The sequence below is a fragment of the Triticum aestivum genome, chromosome 3B, assembly GCF_018294505.1.
Source record: "Triticum aestivum cultivar Chinese Spring chromosome 3B, IWGSC CS RefSeq v2.1, whole genome shotgun sequence".
Taxonomy (NCBI): Eukaryota; Viridiplantae; Streptophyta; class Magnoliopsida; order Poales; family Poaceae; genus Triticum; species Triticum aestivum.
In genome coordinates, this window is record NC_057801.1 from 52,592,161 (window position 1) to 52,601,479 (window position 9,319).

A 9,319-nucleotide genomic window follows, 5' to 3' on the forward strand; every position below is an offset into this window, starting at 1 on the left:
CAGGCCTTCCGGGGGTACTGTGGATTTGACATATCCGACCCAAAATTTTGTTTAAGTTGGATAGCTCATCACTGTTATCCTTAAGAGGCAGTGTTTTGTTGTTTGGCCGCGAGCTTTTGAATCCGGCGTTGACCACCGTGTTCTTTGGGCTTTTCTCTTTATTCCGGCGCTGATCTTTTCTACGCTGTGATTTTCCGTTTCCATCTCTGATCTCGAATGTACTTGGATCGCTGGTGCTGCATCTTGCCAGCCAGCTATCTTCCCCCGCGCAAAAGCGGGTCATGAGGCTTGTTAGCGCGGACATTGTCCTCGGCTTCTCTTGGCCGAGGTGTCTGGCGAGCCATTCGTCTCGGACGTTGTGTTTGAAAGCTGCTAACGCTTCGGCGTCCGGACAGTCGACTATTTGGTTCTTTTTAGTAAGGAACCTGTTCCAGAATTTGCGCGCTGACTCTCTGGGCTATTGAGTTATATGACTTAGATCATCTGCATCCGGAGGGCGGACATAAGTCCCTTGAAAATTTGCTCTAAACGCGTCCTCAAGCTCTTCCCAACTTCCAACAGTGTTTTCTGGGAGGCTTTTAAGCCAATGACGGGCTGGCCCTTTGAGCTTGAGGGGTAAATATTTTATGGCGTGGAGATCGTCTCCCCTAGCCATGTGTATGTGTAGTATATAATCCTCTATCCAGACTCTAGGGTCTGTTGTTCCGTCGTAAGCCTCTATGTTTATGGGTTTAAACCCTGCTGTGAATTCATGATCCAGCACCTCATTGGTGAAACATAGTGGGTGTGCGGCGCCCCTGTATTTGGGTGTACCGCTGTCTTCGAACACCTGACGTGTTGTGTTGCTTCCTGGGCCCCTCTTTTTTGGCCCGTAAATGGACCTGGCTGGGCCATCTGTTTTTCCAGGGTCATGAGTCGGCTTGTGTGCGGCGCCGCTTTTAGATTTTGGCCTACCATCTGGCCGTCTATCCGGCCAGGCGGCCTCTTTGTTTTTTATCTGTGGGGGCTCTATGGCTTCCTCGTCAAATTCTGGCAGCAGCTTGCGCTTCGGGTAGCTCTTTGATTGATGGCCATTGCCGTATTTGTCTGCGGTTTTGAGCACTTTGCTCCACCTCATTCTGAGTATGTCTTCCGCTGTTTTGAGCTTCCATTTTTCCTTCTTCAAACTTCTTGCAGTGGCGACGATTCTTTTCCGAAGGCTTTTATTCTCCGGTGGTGTGTCCGGCGTGAGGTCGTCTGGACTGTTGGTTTCGCCAGGCATGGATTGATTATCCGATTCGTCCTGTTCGGACGGTTGCTTGGCTGCATGTTCGTCGTCCACTGGTTTGCCCTGCTCAATTGCTGGGTCATGAGGAGCGCTGTTGTTGTCGAGGCGGGACTTAGGGCGGCTTCTGCGTCGCCGTTTTGGTTGTTTATCAGCGGGATTATCCTTTGCCGCGCCCCGTTGGTCCTCGTTATCGCTTCCTTTTGGGGTATCCACCATGTATACGTCATGTGTTGGGGTGGTCTTCCAGTGCCATGTAGGCGCTGGTTCTTGATCGTCTCCGGCATCATCATCCATACAGTCGATGTCTTCGGAGTCATAGTCTAGCATGTCTGTTAGATCGTCGACAGTGGCTACAAAGTGGGTGGTGGGTGGGCTTTGAATTTCTTCGTTGTCCGCTTCCCAACCATCCTGGCCATAATCCGGCCAGGGCTCTCCGGATAGCGAGAGATGCTTTAGTGAATTTAGGACGTCGCCAAAGGGCGAGTGCTGAAAGATGTCCGCAGCGGTGAACTCCATGATCGGCGCCCAATCGGATTCGATTGGCTGGGGCGTAGGAGGTTCGGAGTCCGGCAGGGAGTCCGGCACCTCGGAGTCACGAGCTTTATAGGGGACAAGGTCAGTGTTCGGCTCCATCGCCACGGAAGTTGCAGCCCCCGAGGCGGTGTCCAGCCACTGGTCCTCGATCTGGGCGATCGGCTCCGGACTGAGGGCCGGAGCGGATTCGTGTGCGGCCACCAAGGCACTGTCCGGCGGCAGAGCTAGATCCCGCCCATCGTGACAGTGCGGCACGCTCGGCTGTGGCTCGAGCCCGTCGAAGATCAAGTCCCCGCGGATGTCGGCCGTGAAGTTTAGGCTTCCGAACCTTAACTAACGGCCAGGGGCGTAGCTTTCGATCTGCTCCAGATGGCCAAGTGAATTAGCCCGCAGTGCGAAGCCGCCGAATACGAAGATCTGTCCGGGGAGAAATGTCTTACCCTGGACAACATTGTTGTTGATTGAAGAAGCCATCGAGCCTATCGGTGACGACACAGAGGAACTCTCAATAAAAGCACCAATGTCGGTGTCAAAACCGGCGGATCTCGGGTAGGGGGTCCCGAACTGTGCGTCTAGGCGGATGGTAACAGGAGACGAGGGACACGATGTTTTACCCAGGTTCGGGCCCTCTTGATGGAGGTAAAACCCTACGTCCTGCTTGATTAATATTGATGATATGGGTAGTACAAGAGTGGATCTACCACGAGATCAAGGAGGCTAAACCCTAGAAGCTAGCCTATGGTATGATTGTTGTAATGGAGGTTATGTCCTACGGACTAAAGCCCTCCGGTTTATATAGACACCGGAGAGGGCTAGGGTTACACAGAGTCGGTTACAATGGTAGGAGATCTACATATCCGTATTGCCAAGCTTGCCTTCCACGCCAAGGAAAGTCCCATCCGGACACGGGACGGAGTCTTCAATCTTGTATCTTCGTAGTCTTGGAGTCCGGCGAACGATGATAGTCCGGCTGTCCGGACACCCCCTAGTCCAGGACTCCCTCAGTCGTCCTACATAAACCCTTCGTCCACCCGATCTCGCTCTGTTCTTCCCCTTTCCCCTCTCCTCTCAGTTCTTCCCCTCTTCCTCTCAAGCTCATCAAACATTTTGCCCAAAATTTGTCAAGATTTGAAGGCCCCCATCCATTCAAATGATCACAAAGGTTAGCCACTTTGTCCTTTCATCTCTCATTGCTAGATTAGCTCTTGCAATGCTTTATATAGTTATTAATTTGTGAGTTTAGTAATTTGGTAGGAAATATATATATGTGCTAGTATTTGATTTATATGCAATTTGAGGTCAAAAATAACACTTAGTTTGTATATGTAGGTGTGGTTTACTTAGTGCCTTCTAAATCTCCGTCGTAACCACCGTCGATCGCCCGCACCGTCCCGTTGCCGGCACCACCTTGTGGTGAGCCTCTTGTTCATGAAATTTTATATAAAAAATTGATGTATGTGTGATTTGGATATATAGTTACTCGTATAATAATTATCTTACCCATACGTTGTTTGTTATACATAGTGCCATGGTTTTGATATCTGTCCCCGTCGGCCCTCGTCCTTGTTATGATTCGGATGTGGTATATTCTCTTTTAAAACTATTTGTTGCATTTTGTGTTTATGACAAAATTATGCCCATCAAGTTGACATAGATATTTTTATCTAGGAGGTATGTGAACCGGAAATTCCAACTGACCCTATTGTCGAGAGGTTAAATTTAGTTGAAAGAGAAAATGAGTACTTGAAAGAAAAATTGAAAAGAATTGAGGGGGAGAAGATGGAATTGGAGTTGCATGTTGCCGATGTCGTCGATGATCACAAGATCAAGATGGAGAAAATGCGCTTGAAGATTATAAAGATTAGAAAATATGCCATCGATAGTGAGGCTTGGTATCATTATGCTGTTGGATCAATTGTTACCTTAGTTGCGATCTTGATCGCATTTGTTGTTGCATTTAAATGCTTTAGCTAGAGAGTTATTTGTCTGTTGCATTTAAGTGTTGTATGAACTTTATGTATGAACTTGTATTAATTTGGTCTATTCGGTGTTGTGTAATGAAGATGAGCCGGCAATGGATGTACGATGACCGATGCTCTCCCCAGTTCGTTGAGGGCATGCATACTTTTCTGCTTGCGGCTGAGGCGAACAAGCGGGCGGATGGTTTTATGCCTTGTCCATGTGCTGGCTGTAAGAATGGTCGCAATTACTCTATGTCAAGAACCATTCACGTCCACATGTTTGAGTCTGGTTTCATGCCCCACTATAATGTTTGGACCAAGCACGGAGAAAGAGGGGTTATGATGGAAGACAATGAAGAAGAAGAGGACGACGACAACTATCCTAGCCATGGGTTCCCTGAATACGATGATACAACAATGGGGGAAGAAGCTGAGCCGGTAATGCGGGAAGAAGCTGAGCCGACAATGCGGGAAGAATCTGAAGAAGAGGCATCAGATGAGCCTGTTGATGATCTAGGTCGGGCCATTGCCGATGCAAAGAGAAACTGCGCAAGTGATTTGGAGAAGAAGAAGTTGCAACGCATGTTAGAGGATCACAAAAAATTGTTGTACCCGAATTGCGTAGGTGACAAGAAAAAGCTGGGCACCACACTGGAATTGCTGCAATGGAAGGCAGAGAATGGTGTATCTGACAAGGGATTTGGAAAGTTGCTGGTAATGATAAAGGATATGCTTCCAAAGGACAACGAATTGCCCGAGAGTACGTACGAAGCAAAGAAGGTTGTCTGCCCTCTAGGGTTAGAGGTGCAGAAGATACATGCATGCCCTAATGATTGCATCCTCTACCGCGGTGAGTATGAGGATTTGAACGCTTGCCCGGTATGTGGTGCATTGCATTATAAGATCAGCCGCGATGAGCATGGTGATGTCGAGGGCGAGCGCCCCAGGAAGAAGATTCCTGCCAAGGTGATGTGGTATTCTCCTATAATACCACGGTTGAAACATTTGTTCCAAAACAAAGAGCATGCCAAGGCGATGCGATGGCACAGAGAAGACCGTAAGAAAGACGGAAAGTTGAGAGTACCCGCTGACGGGTCGCAGTGGAGAAAAATCGAAAGAAAGTACGGGAAGGAGTTTGCAGATGACACAAGGAGCGTATGGTTTGGTCTAAGCGCAGATGGCATTAATCCTTTTGGGGAGCAGAGCAGCAACCATAGCACCTGTCCTATGACTCTATGTTTGTATAACCTTCCTCCTTGGTTGTGCATGAAGCGGAAGTTCATTATGATGCCAGTGCTCATCCAAGGCCCTAAGCAACCCGGCAACGACATTGATGTGTACCTAAGTCCATTAGTTGAAGAACTCTTACAACTGTGGAATGGAACAGGTGTACGTGCGTGGGATGAGCACATGGGGGAAGAATTTGACCTAAAGGCGTTGCTGTTCGTGACCATCAATGATTGACCTGCTCTTAGTAACCTTTCAGGACAGACAAACAAGGGATACCGCGGATGCACGCACTGTTTGGATGATACTGACAGTATATATTTGAATAGTTGTAAGAAGAATGTGTACCTGGGACATCGTCGATTTCTTCCGAGCAGGCATCCCGTAAGAAAGAAAGGCAAGCATTTCAAAGGTGAGGCAGATCACCGGACGAAGCCTCGCCACCGTACTGGTGCTGATGTACATGATATGGTCAAGGATTTGAAGGTGATATTTGGAACGGGTCCTGGCGGACAACCTGTTCCGAAGGACGCTGACGGACGCGCACCCATGTGGAAGAAGAAATCTATATTTTGGGACCTGCCATATTGGAAAGACCTAGAGGTCCGCTCCGCAATCGACGTGATGCACGTGATGAAGAATCTTTGCGTGACCCTGCTTGGCTTGGGCGTGTATGGGAAGACAAAAGATACACCTGAGGCACGGGAGGACCAGCAATGTATGCACGGAGAAGACGGCATACATCAGGGTCATGCAAGCTACGCTCTTACCAAATAAGAGAAGGAAATCTTCTTTGAATGCCTGCTCAGTATTAAGGTACCGTCTGGCTTCTCGTCGAATATAAAGGGAATAATAAACATGGCAGAGAATAAGTTCCAGAACCTAAAGTCTCATGACTGCCATGTGATTATGACGCAACTTCTTCCGGTTGCATTGAGGGGGCTTCTACCGGAAAACGTTCGATTAGCCATTGTGAAGCTATGTGCATTTCTCAATGCAATCTCTCAGAAGGTAATCGATCCAGAAATCATACCAAGGTTACAGAATGATTTGGTGCAATGTCTTGTCAGTTTCGAGTTGGTGTTCCCACCATCCTTCTTCAACATCATGATGCACGTCCTAGTTCACCTATGCGAAGAGATTAACATTTTGGGTCCTGTATTTCTACACAATATGTTCCCCTTTGAGAGGTTCATGGGAGTCTTAAAGAAATATGTTCATAACCGTGCTAGGCCAGAAGGAAGCATCTCCAAGGGCCATCAAAATGAGGAGGTCATTGAGTTTTGTATTGACTTTATTCCTGACCTTAAGCCGATTGGTGTTCCTGAATCGCGGCATAAGGGCAGACTGGATGGAAAAGGCACGCTAGGAGGGGAACAAATAATATGTATGGATGGACATTCTCTCACTGAAGCACACTACACAGTTCTACAGAATTCCGCCTTGGTGGCTCCGTATATGGATGAACACAAGAATTTGCTACGCTCCAAACACCCGGAGCGGTCTGATGACTGGATTACACGTGAACAAACTAGGAGTTTCGCCAGCTGGTTGCAGACATGTACCATGCATGACACCTCTATTGAAGATGACCTGTACTTGCTGTCCCAGTTACCATCTTCGAATATAATGACTTTCAAAGGGTACGAGATAAATGGTAATACATTTTACACGATCGCCCAAGATAAGAAGAGCACCAACCAAAACAGTGGTGTCCGCTTTGATGCAGAAACCAAGACGGGAAAGGAAACATATTATGGTTATATACAGGACATATGGGAACTTGACTATCGACGTGGTTTAAATGTCCCTTTGTTTCGGTGCAAATGGGTCAATATGACACGAGGCGGGGTAACGGAAGACCCGCAGTACAGAATGACAACAGTGGGTCTCAACAATCTTGCGTATGTAGACGAACCATTCGTCCTAGCCAATGATGTGGCACAGGTTTTCTATGTGAAGGACATGTCTACCAAGCCAAGAAAAAGAAAAGATAAGGAAGCGAATGCATCGTACGATGAGCCAAAGCGGCACATAGTTCTTTCTGGGAAGAGAAACATCGTGGGAGTGGATGACAAGACAGACAAGTCAGAAGATTATGAAAAGTTTGATGAAATTGCTCCATTCACAGTGAATATTGACCCGAGCATCCCGTTAAATGATGAAGATTTTCCATGGTTACGGCGCAAAGGGACACACGCGAAGAAAAAGTTTCACACCCAAAGAGCTGGGATGTGATCGGCTTCACTATCATCACTTTCTTCTGTGTTTCACACCCAGAGGGGAATCTCTGTAATAGTTAGGGTAGTTATGTGTTTTGGCTTTTGAAACGCGAAGAAATTTTATGTGCAAACAAATTCTTTTCATGCATTTACTGATTTTTTTTCCAGCTAAATGTCCCTGAAATTGAAAAGCATTTCAAATGAACTCAGAAAAGGTTGAAAGTTGGCATGGTATCATAATTTCATACAAATAGCATGTGCAAGAAAGTAGAGAGGGTTACGGCAAAAACTGGATGCACTTCGTGTACAAAATGGACAATCTCTTTCGAAGTATCAGGGTTTCCGACGAAAACTGAACTGTTACAAAGGCATTTCATTTTTTAAATAACCTAAGCATTACTAAATTGAATATAATGATAAAACACACTAATATTAAACATAAGAAAAAAGAATCACTGAAAAAACTTTTTCCAAAGTTAAGTTATTCACAAACTAGTGATTCACACAAATTTCAAATAATTCAAAATTTAAACTATTCAAATTTGAAATCTACCGGCACTAACAGAAAGTTTGTAATTTTTTGTACCTAAAGCAAAAATATTCACAAAGAAACTCTAAATACAGCAAAAAACAACTCAAAAATAAATAAAACAAAAAATAAATAAAGCGAAAAAAAATTAAGAAAAAAAAAGCCCGCCTACTGGGCCAAAGCGGCCTGCATACGACTAGCAACACAACCTTTTGTTGGGCCAGGATGCAGGCCCGCAAAGGCCCAGTAGGCCTACTGGGCGAAGAGGACAGGTAGGCCCAGTAGGCCTGGTTAGGAGAGGATCTCGAGAGGCACTAGTGCAGAACCGGGCAATAGCACCGGTTCGTAAGGCCCTGTAGTGCCGGTTCCAGAACCAGCACTAAATTGTGGTCACTAAAGGGCCCCCCTTTAGTACCGGTTCAGCACGAACTGGTGCTAAAGGGCAAACACATGGCACGAGCCAGCTCCGGGGGCCTGGAGCCCTTTAGTACCGGGTGGTAAGACCAACCGGTACTATAAGGTTTGGGTTTTTTTTAGTTTTATGATTTCTTTTTCATTTAATTTTGTGTTTCCATTTTAATTCTTTTTCGTTGCTGGTATTTTACGATACTACATATTGTACACGTTATGCATATATATATATATATATATATATATATATATATATATATATAAATAGAATTTCTAGTAGAACCAATCATGCATATATATATCATCAATGTCTCACAAACCACCATATTAATTAATTCACACATACACACATGTATAGCTATATACAATTTCTCCTACATATGCATGTTGCCTTCAGAGCCAGTGGCATTATAGCCTAATTGGTGCCTTCGGAGCACGATGACAATTGGAAGTGGTTTTCATGGGGGCGGTAGCGGGTAATAGAATTCTCCCTTCGGATTTATGACCTGGTCGAGCAAAAATCCCGCTATTTCCTCTTGAAGTGCTTCTACGCGCTCCATTTCTAGGAGCTTCTCCCGCACCTCTTTGAACTGTTAAGAAGGAGATCAATATGCATGTGTATTAGTTGTGTGACTAGATATCGATAATGGTGTAAAAATTGTGAATAGTGTTCTGACAAGAGTACCCATTCCTGTCTTTGAGATCTGCTCCTTTCGGACGCCATCATGCGAATGTTCTCGCAAACGCAGAATGCACACATATCAGTCCCCTGCGCCTGCTTCAGGGCCTTTACGAGAATGGAATTTGATTAGATAATAATTAATCAAGCATGATAATTAAAGAGATGGCAGCTAACTAGCTAGCTAGTACTACTTAATTACTTACCTTGGGTCGAAACCATTTAAGCTTTTGTTTCCATTCGCCGGGTGTGACGGTGATGAACCTTGCCCAAGCCCTTCCCGCCGACAAAGAAAATGAATAAAGGGGTTATTAAATAGTTCATATCATGAAATGACGAACTAAATAGGCCGAGATATATAGTTAATAATGATTGAAATTACCTGTTGACTATCCCAAACAAGATGTTATAGTCAGTTTTTTCTGAGATTAGTGAGTCCAGTACTTCAACTGTTCCGGCGTCAACTTTAATGATACACAAGACCCAGTG